Source organism: Palaemon carinicauda, chromosome 11 (assembly GCF_036898095.1).
Source record: "Palaemon carinicauda isolate YSFRI2023 chromosome 11, ASM3689809v2, whole genome shotgun sequence".
Classification (NCBI taxonomy): Eukaryota; Metazoa; Arthropoda; class Malacostraca; order Decapoda; family Palaemonidae; genus Palaemon; species Palaemon carinicauda.
The window spans coordinates 91748110-91756610 of NC_090735.1; the positions used below are offsets into that span (position 1 = coordinate 91748110).

The 8501-nt window shown below is 35.1% G+C and overlaps 1 pseudogene; it reads left to right on the top strand.

The window, feature by feature from the left end:
• Positions 1 to 7394: 7394 nt before the first annotated feature.
• Positions 7395 to 8289, top strand: LOC137649381 (piggyBac transposable element-derived protein 4-like; annotated as a pseudogene).
• Positions 8290 to 8501: the final 212 nt, after the last annotated feature.

An 8501-nucleotide genomic window follows, 5' to 3' on the forward strand; every position in this document is an offset into this window, starting at 1 on the left:
TTTTGTAATGTGTAGAACAGTCAGAGATGGTGGAGAAGGATTAGACTGGATTGGTGATAGGAATTTAGCTGACCTAGAGTATGCTGATGATGCTGCCCTAGTTAGCAAAACACCACAGGATTTGCAGTGCTTACCTTACCAGAATGCATGAAATATCACACAAGGTTGGGCTGAAGATAAATAGAAGAAGGACAGAGGTGATGAGAACGGAGTATACAATGGAAGATGAATTATCATTGAAAGGAGAAAGGATTAATGAGGTAAAATCATTCAAGTATTTAAGAACTATGATCTCCTTCCAATACAGGGTCTTTAGAATTAGAGTTTAGTGAAAGATTGAAAAAAAGCAAATCAGACAATGGTTAGGTTAAGTAGAATTTGGAAATCAAATCGCCTGATATTACATATAGAAATCAGACTATATATCAGTTTAGCGATATTGGTGTAACTCTATGGACACGAGTCATAGTATGCCAATGAAACAATCTCCAATAGATTTAGTACATTTAAAAACAAAGCCCTGAGAAGGATATTGGGAGTTTAATGGCAGGAAAGGATTAAAAGTGAGACTATAAGATTACTCGAGTGCCATATGTGGACGAGATCATAATGAGGGGTAGATGGAGATGGTTTAGGCACGCTCTTCGCACTATCCAAGAGAGATTAGTTCACCAAACATTCAGCTCGGCTCCACACGGCACTAGAAGAATTGGGAGACCCAGACCTACATGAGCATATGTAGTAGCATTGTATTCGTACATACCACACAGTACAGTTTATTGTGATTTTTAACTTGAATGTGTACTTATTGATATAAGATTAATTCTAAATAATCGTTATACTAAAAGGAAAAATTGTACGATCTTATTTATTTACCGAAATAAAAGAAAAATGGCTATTGTGTTTGATATACATACGTAGTAGCATTGTGCGTTCATACAGACAATATTTTTGTTTATTGTGTTTTTAACTTAGAAATGTACTTAATGATATAAAATTCATTATAAATGCATAATCATGAGATTAAAAGGAAACAACATATGAGAAAGAGAGAGAGAGAGAGAGAGAGAGAGAGAGAGAGAGAGAGAGAGAGAGAGAGAGAGAGAGAGAGATAGACCTGAGTAGGAAGATGAGCGTGAGGATGGGGACGGAAGTGAGGCAGGCGACAGCCGGCAATGGTGACGAGAGTAATGCGTCATAGTGTGAATGTACATGGGTAATAACTTATTTTACTATGAAATAGATACAATTAGAGAAGAATGTGTGTGTTTTTTTTGTTTCTGTGATCTTTAAATTTATTAATGTGTTCAAGTTTTATAATAACAAAATCCCAAAATAGACACTTTCCCAATGTCCAGCAACGTAACACTCCGTAATACCATTATTTCTTATGGAGAAATTGTTCTGTTAACACATCATCTCGAGGAACATAACCCTTGTTAATGGGGAGTTGACTGTATATAGCTTGAGGGCGGATCTGCTGCCTCATAGTGAAGGGGTTAAGGAAAGTAATAACCTGAAACTATATTGTTTTCTACTAATTTGTATTTACAGTGGGGATCAGGAGAAAAATAAAGTTCCAGCCTATATCAGCTTGGTAACTTGTTACATGTATAGGAGGCTGTTTACCCTGTAAGTTGTGAGCTTAGATACCAATTAGCATATCAAGTGGCAAGTTACCACTAGTAAAATTATACGGTCTTCTTTTACGGAAAGTACCCACTTTACATCTCTGTAGTGTGCAAAGATTAGAAGTTTGTTAATGCAATAATTTGAGTGGGGATTCTCATCCTCATGCAAGTTCAAGAAAGTACTTAGTACTTGATAGGGTTGTATTTATGGAACATAATTTTCATCTTTTATTTGTTATGAAGTGGCAAGGTTTAGATAGTTTTATATCATTTTCTAAAACCTTTTCAATATTTTCAGCATCCATTCCTAAAACTCGCCAGACCACTGTCAAGTCTACACCCCCTCATCATGGCAGCTAAAGAAGCTGCCAAGAGTCATTAACGTAGGTTCACAAAGGTAATAAGACCTTAATCCCTATCCTTGACCTTAATCATCCCTATTCTTAATCTTACCTGACCTTACCCTTCCTTATCTTTGTTATGCTGGTGCATCCGGTGCTGCTCCTGATAGTCTTATACCAATGAAGACGACCAAGCAGGCACATGATTACGATAACGTTAGCCAGCTCAACAACTAGTCATGGGAATCAGAGGAAAACTTCTCTTCAGTTGATCCAGCACGGGGTGTAGTTAGCCTTTTTTTGGAAGGCTTGCATACTGGTTGAAGAAGCATCTATGGATTATTTTCTTTCCAAGATCAGATTGAAGATCCTCTATTCTCTCTCGATAATCTCACATTGGTCTGAAAATAAGTAATGAAGTATGTGTTCATTTAACTCATAATTTTAAGACGATGATAATTGCAGGTATGTAGGTAAATGGAACATGTAAAGGAATCTCTGTTGTGTCAAAATGTTTTTATTTGGTGACTAATGAGTTCTTTTATATTTTTATTTTTGAGTGCAAAAGTGCAACACGTCGATTTTTTAAAGTTTCACCATTGGGTTATTCTTCTTTCAGTTTAATCTGCCTTAATTAATATTGGTTTTTAATGTTACAGTTATGTTATAAACAAGAGTCCTTTAATAATTCTGAACGTGCTATGCAATTAAGGGCTATTGTTTTAAACTGATAAGGGCAAGTGATATGGATCAAAATTATTTCCATAAGGATGCATTTGTTTAAGTGCATTGCTTTTAAATGTTCAAGCTACCTTATTTATTTAAAAAAAAAGAATTTCCGTTCTATGAACGAAGAAAAAAATTGATACTTTTCTATATTGATTGCTTAGATGACTGTAGTGTTTTTCTTGTTTTATGTGAAATATATTGGTGAAGCACTACTTAACAGGGATATATGCATTTTGTTATTGATTTTTTTTCAGTGCATTTCCATTTTCCAGTGTATTATAAAGCACAAGTAGATATATATAAATAACCTTTGCTTTTGGAGAAGGAATCTGTGTATCTTGCTAATAATATAGGTAGTAAATTTTCCTTCATTGTTTTTTATCCTTGAACTTTTATTATTCTGTGTTATGTTGTGAGCACAGAATTAAACTGCCATATTTGACAATACTGTATATTCAGGGATAGATTTTAAGTGTATTTCATAGTCAAAATATTAGGCTATGATTTATGCATGTCAGTAACTACTAATTTACCTCTTGATATATAAATCCTAAATTAGGCAATAGTGTAACATGTAAATATTTACCTCAAAAGAACAAAATCAGTTCAATATAAATAATTATAAACAAATAAAAGGTATCCATTTGTTCCTATGCTGGGACAATTATTTTTTCCTCTTAATTTAGGCACACTTAATATAAAGATAGCAGCCTAAACATTTTTAAATCAAAGTTTCAAGATTGCAGAATGAGCTGGGTTACCAGTCAATGCAGAGAGCCTACTTTCATCCCATTCATGGTGTTGATTGGACTTCTGTTCTTCATAACTTTACTGTGCTGATTGGATTACCCTGCCTTCCCTTACTTTCCCTCATTCTAGGGTGAGTAAAGAGTAGTGCTTGTTATGACATGGAAATGTTAAAGTGCTCTAGCAAGAACCAACCGTGCTAGGGCCACTCCAATTAATCATTCCTGCTTGCAAAAATCTCCACCTTAAGTGTTGTGCTTGCTCATCTAAGTGGTGTTAGTTGGGGAAGTAGCTGCACCTTCTTCCTCTCACCTCGTTGGACCACCTCTGCTGGCTCTTTCCTACTGACACCCTGGGAGCCCATCTGGATTTGATATGCGAGGAGCGATTAAAGACTTTTATGGTGTATTCTTTTTCCAAAACTACTACTCATTTTCCTAGTGCTTTTATTGTAATGTAAATGGAGAAAAGGCTATGTTATGATGGGGACCGTGCACCATATGTGATAGGTACCTCGTGATCACCTGCTTCCATTATCATTTGTATGGACATTCTTGGAAAAGATTGTAAGTTGAAATGAATGACAAAGTCTGAAAAAAAAAAAAAAACATGCAGGTACAGGTGGCCTTTCTTATTCATGGGTTCACTCTTTGGGGATTTGGTCATTTACGATACATTAAACCCTATAACATATTAAGTAAAAATCACATACTCGTGATTTCCCGATAATTACTCTTGCAGGCAGATGTTTTCAAACGAACCTCACAAAGCAGAATAGCCCACCTTTATAGGTAACGCACGTAAATAATTCAATGATTTACCCCTTTTAAAGTAATTCTAATATAATAATAAAAATTATTGAAAGAAGTTCATACATGTTCAAGTAATATTTGATTTACTGTATAGTATGTGTAATATATAATGCTGATGAAAAATGTCAGTAGGCATTACAGTTGAAAGAGAAGATTCTCTCTCTCTCTCTTTCAATGAAGAAAAATAAGGAAATTAGAATTAATATAGCATTATTAGTAACACTTATTTGGTAACGAAAAATTTAATATTTTTAAGATTTTATAAAATTACGATCACATATGAAATTTGTTCAAATATAATTCTCTCGCGTTTTGATACTGTATGCTATGGTGTAGTCTTGAGCACTTGAAGCAAATATTTTACCATATCTATCCCTTCCCTCATAAATCACTCACAGCTGTCAATGGCTGTGAATCATTTTCCTCCTTCTGACGACCTGTAGATAAGTAAAAAATTGTAGAGGACTGAAAATTATGGCAGAACATATTTTATTTTCTTATGCTATGTTTGAATTAATTTATTTTAACCAAAATATGAGCATTTTCATTAAGAAATAAAAGATAATTTTTTTTTTATGAAACAAACATATTGATACTTTCTGTATCACTTCAAGACCAGCATGTTCAAGCTTGAGCATGCCAATGTTATTACAAGGAGAACTGGATTTCTACGTAGATTATAGATTTTACGTAAAATTTAACAGACTTAAAGGTGGTGTCTTTTTTATTCTATTTACTATTTAAACTAAATTTTTTGTATTGATTTGTTTTGCTGGAAGGAATCAAATATTGTTAAATGTAAATGATAAACTGAAAGTAATGTAGATAAAACAATGAAGAGAGATGTTAACTTACATTTATTTAGTATGAGGATTTTCACCGAGAGACGCGTTCGCGCTCGCACACAGATCGATCAAAACTTTTCCTGGGCAGGGCAGAGAGAGAGAGAAAGAGAGGGTTACTTACAATAAAATCCATGTCAATATTTAGTGATGTGTTAGTATTTTTTGTTATCTTGTTTCTTCACTAGTAGTATATTTACATTATTTTACTGTAAACGAAACCTTGAAACACGGCATTCAATTTCTTCAGCTTAGACTGACAACTTTAAGCAGACATTATTCATTCTATAAAAGGATGATTTTTAAAAAGATAATTGTGCTTCATTAAAGTGTTTTATAATTTTTTCAATTAAAGTTGCATTTCAACCATGAACTATGTGACTTTTTTTAGTGAACTGCATCACTGAGTACTTTTAGATGCAAGCGTTTTGTTGAAACTCGTACAAAGTGTGGTATGATGGTGACTAATTTCATGAGACGTGGTGATGATTTTCGGTTATGAGTCATCTTACCATGTACTGAAATTGTGTTAATAATGTACAATTACATCTGAAAAATAGTAAGAACTGAAATACCATGATAGGAAGCATATGAAAAGAATGTAGTGCAATACAGTGGGTTACCTAGTGTGTTAGTCAATCACAGGTAGGTAATGGTCAGTGAGCTAGTAGGTTATTAGTTGACCCACCCTAAGGCAGCAAGTATTCAAGAATTTTCACTTTTCTCCCGTCTCTTTTACTTAACCAATGCAAAAAGCGAGGGATGACCGTAATCAAAACAGCAAGGAGTGCAACTCTCATGAAGTAATATGTATACTGTAAATTGTACAAAAGGAAAAAACTAAAGGACTGTGTGGGGAATTCGAGAGATTGTAGAACTTTAGTTAAATTCCAGCAAGTACAGATCGTGGATATCAAGGTTGTCATGAACTGCTGCTGGCTTTGTGAATATTCAATCTATTGGAAATAAAGCAATGCAAATCATTGTTCCTACACAAATACAAACCCTCGTCCTTTAATAGGAGTGCACTTACAGCTGGGCTGGCACTTCAGCTACTAAAATTTATAACAAGGTGTCTGTAGTTAGTGGTGGGTGGCAGGGTAGTCCCCCAGTCAGAACATTAGTCACTTTAACTAAAGCTACGGAAGAATATAGATGTATTCCTGGTGCAATGAATTGGCTGTTAAAATTTTTAGTTTTTTCCTCTAGTTTATGATTAATAGTATGTTGTGAACGAGGGAACTTGAGGAAGACTAAAGGTTTTGCAGTTTTCCTGATAAGTAGCTGACTGAGAGTTTCTTTGTGACCTGGTGACATACACTTTTAATCCTGTTAACACGTTAAGCGCGTTTGGCAAGTCAGCTCTCTACCCTTGCCTTGCGGCACCATTCATTCAACTGTCTCTCCAGTCTGTTGGACTTTAGCAGAGAGATGAGGTATGTAACATTGTAAGAGAGCGTTCTATAGGGTAGAACCTAAAGATCCATGGTACTCGGTGATGCTGAATCGCAGACCACTAATATTTTTCTCCTCTACTGTAAATTGGAACACCAATGTACCATGCATTGGTTTGCTCACTTATGTACCAGTTTCCTATGAACTAATGACATATTCTTGTTCCGCTATTTGGTTTAGTTTTTATGATGCATAAATTAATTAGTATCGATACAATATCTTGCATTTGATCAGCTGTGCATAAGAAAACTATTAATATTTTTTTCCTTCCTTTGAACAGAAATAGACCCATGTGTTTTTTATGGAGGACAATAGGATACTCCATTTGATAATTCAGACATTTTATCAATTCAGATGACTTACATGATGATCTCTCTGAGGAAAGTGATGAGTCAGAAATAGAAGAAAGTCAGGATGAAGAAGTTGAAGGTGATTCAAATTCAGGAAGAAATGGAAACAACAGCACCAAATCTGAATGGTTACCTGTATCTCCAAAACAACGCATGCATGCCTTTACTGGCAAGGAAGAAATGAATGTCACTGTAAATAATTGAGATGATAAAAATGAAGTGCTGCCTATTGCATGTGTATGTGCTCTCTGTATCTGATGACATCATTGATATGATTGTTCAAGAAACTAATAGGTATGCACAACAGCAAGTTGATGGAGTAGGAGTATCATGTAGGTCAAGATAAGTGTCATGGAGACCTACTGACAGAAAAGAAATGAAGCAGTTTTTTGGCATTGTCATTTACATCGAATTAGTAGTGAAGCCTGAAATTCAACTGTACTGGTCTAAAAGTATGCTGTATGATGATCCCTTTGTACCAAAGCTTATGTCGAGGGAAAGATTTGAGGTTCTGTATAGATTTCTACATTTTGTAAACAAGGCAGCACATACAAATTCTCTAGACAAATTGTTCAAAGTCAGACTGCTAATTGACCTACTGGCCAACAATTTTCAATCTGTTTAAAAACCTGGCTCCAAATTTGTTGTTGATGAGTGCATGGCTCCATTTAGAAGGAGATTAATCATCAAACAATACATCCCAGGTAAAGCTAATAAATATGGGATGAAGCTATAGAAAGCTTGCACACCTGAAGGGATATACCTGGAATATGGAGGTTCATGAAGCGATGAGTAATAAGATTGCTGGTTTAAATTCAACTGAATCCCATGTGGTAAACTTATGTAACGAAATGTTAAGTAGAGGATGCACAATCTACACCGACAATTACTACACCTCAGTCACCTTAGCGGAGTACTTGTTAGTCAAGAGGACTTGCAATTGTGGAACTGTTAGACCATCAAGGAAATACTTGTGCAAAGAAGTAGTAAAAGCAAACTTGAAGAAAGGAGAAATGAAGGCAGCAGAAAACAGATAAGGTGTAAAGTTATACAAGTGGAAGCATAAAAGAGATGTCTTGACACTATCAACAGTGCCTGAGTATGGCAATGACTTAGTTCTAAGTGGAAAGAAAAACAGAAGAGGAGATGATGTCGTTAAACCTAAAAGTGTCATTGAGTGCAATAAAGCAAAAGAAGGTGTTGATGTTGCCGATCAACTCAGTTCCTATTACTCACCACTACGAAAATCAAGGAAGTGGTAAAGGAAGCTTGGTCTGGAAGTGATTGCTGGAATACTAGAAACAAATGCTCTTATTTTATACAATAAATACTTGGCAGCAAAAACGGATTTTGAGCGAAGCGAAAAATCTATTTTTGGATGAGATAGCCATGTCTTCCTGATGGAAGGTTCCTTTAGTAGCTTCCTAAGGGTATATATGACTACAGTGATATTCCCAGAGAATTAAACTAAAGGTTTCACAGAATTCTAACTTCTGGCGCGAGTACCCGTAAGATTTCCCTTTAGGATATCTATAATAACGGGACGTATTCTTGACATGCCACATAGCTATCTGCACCCCACATAGCGTTTACG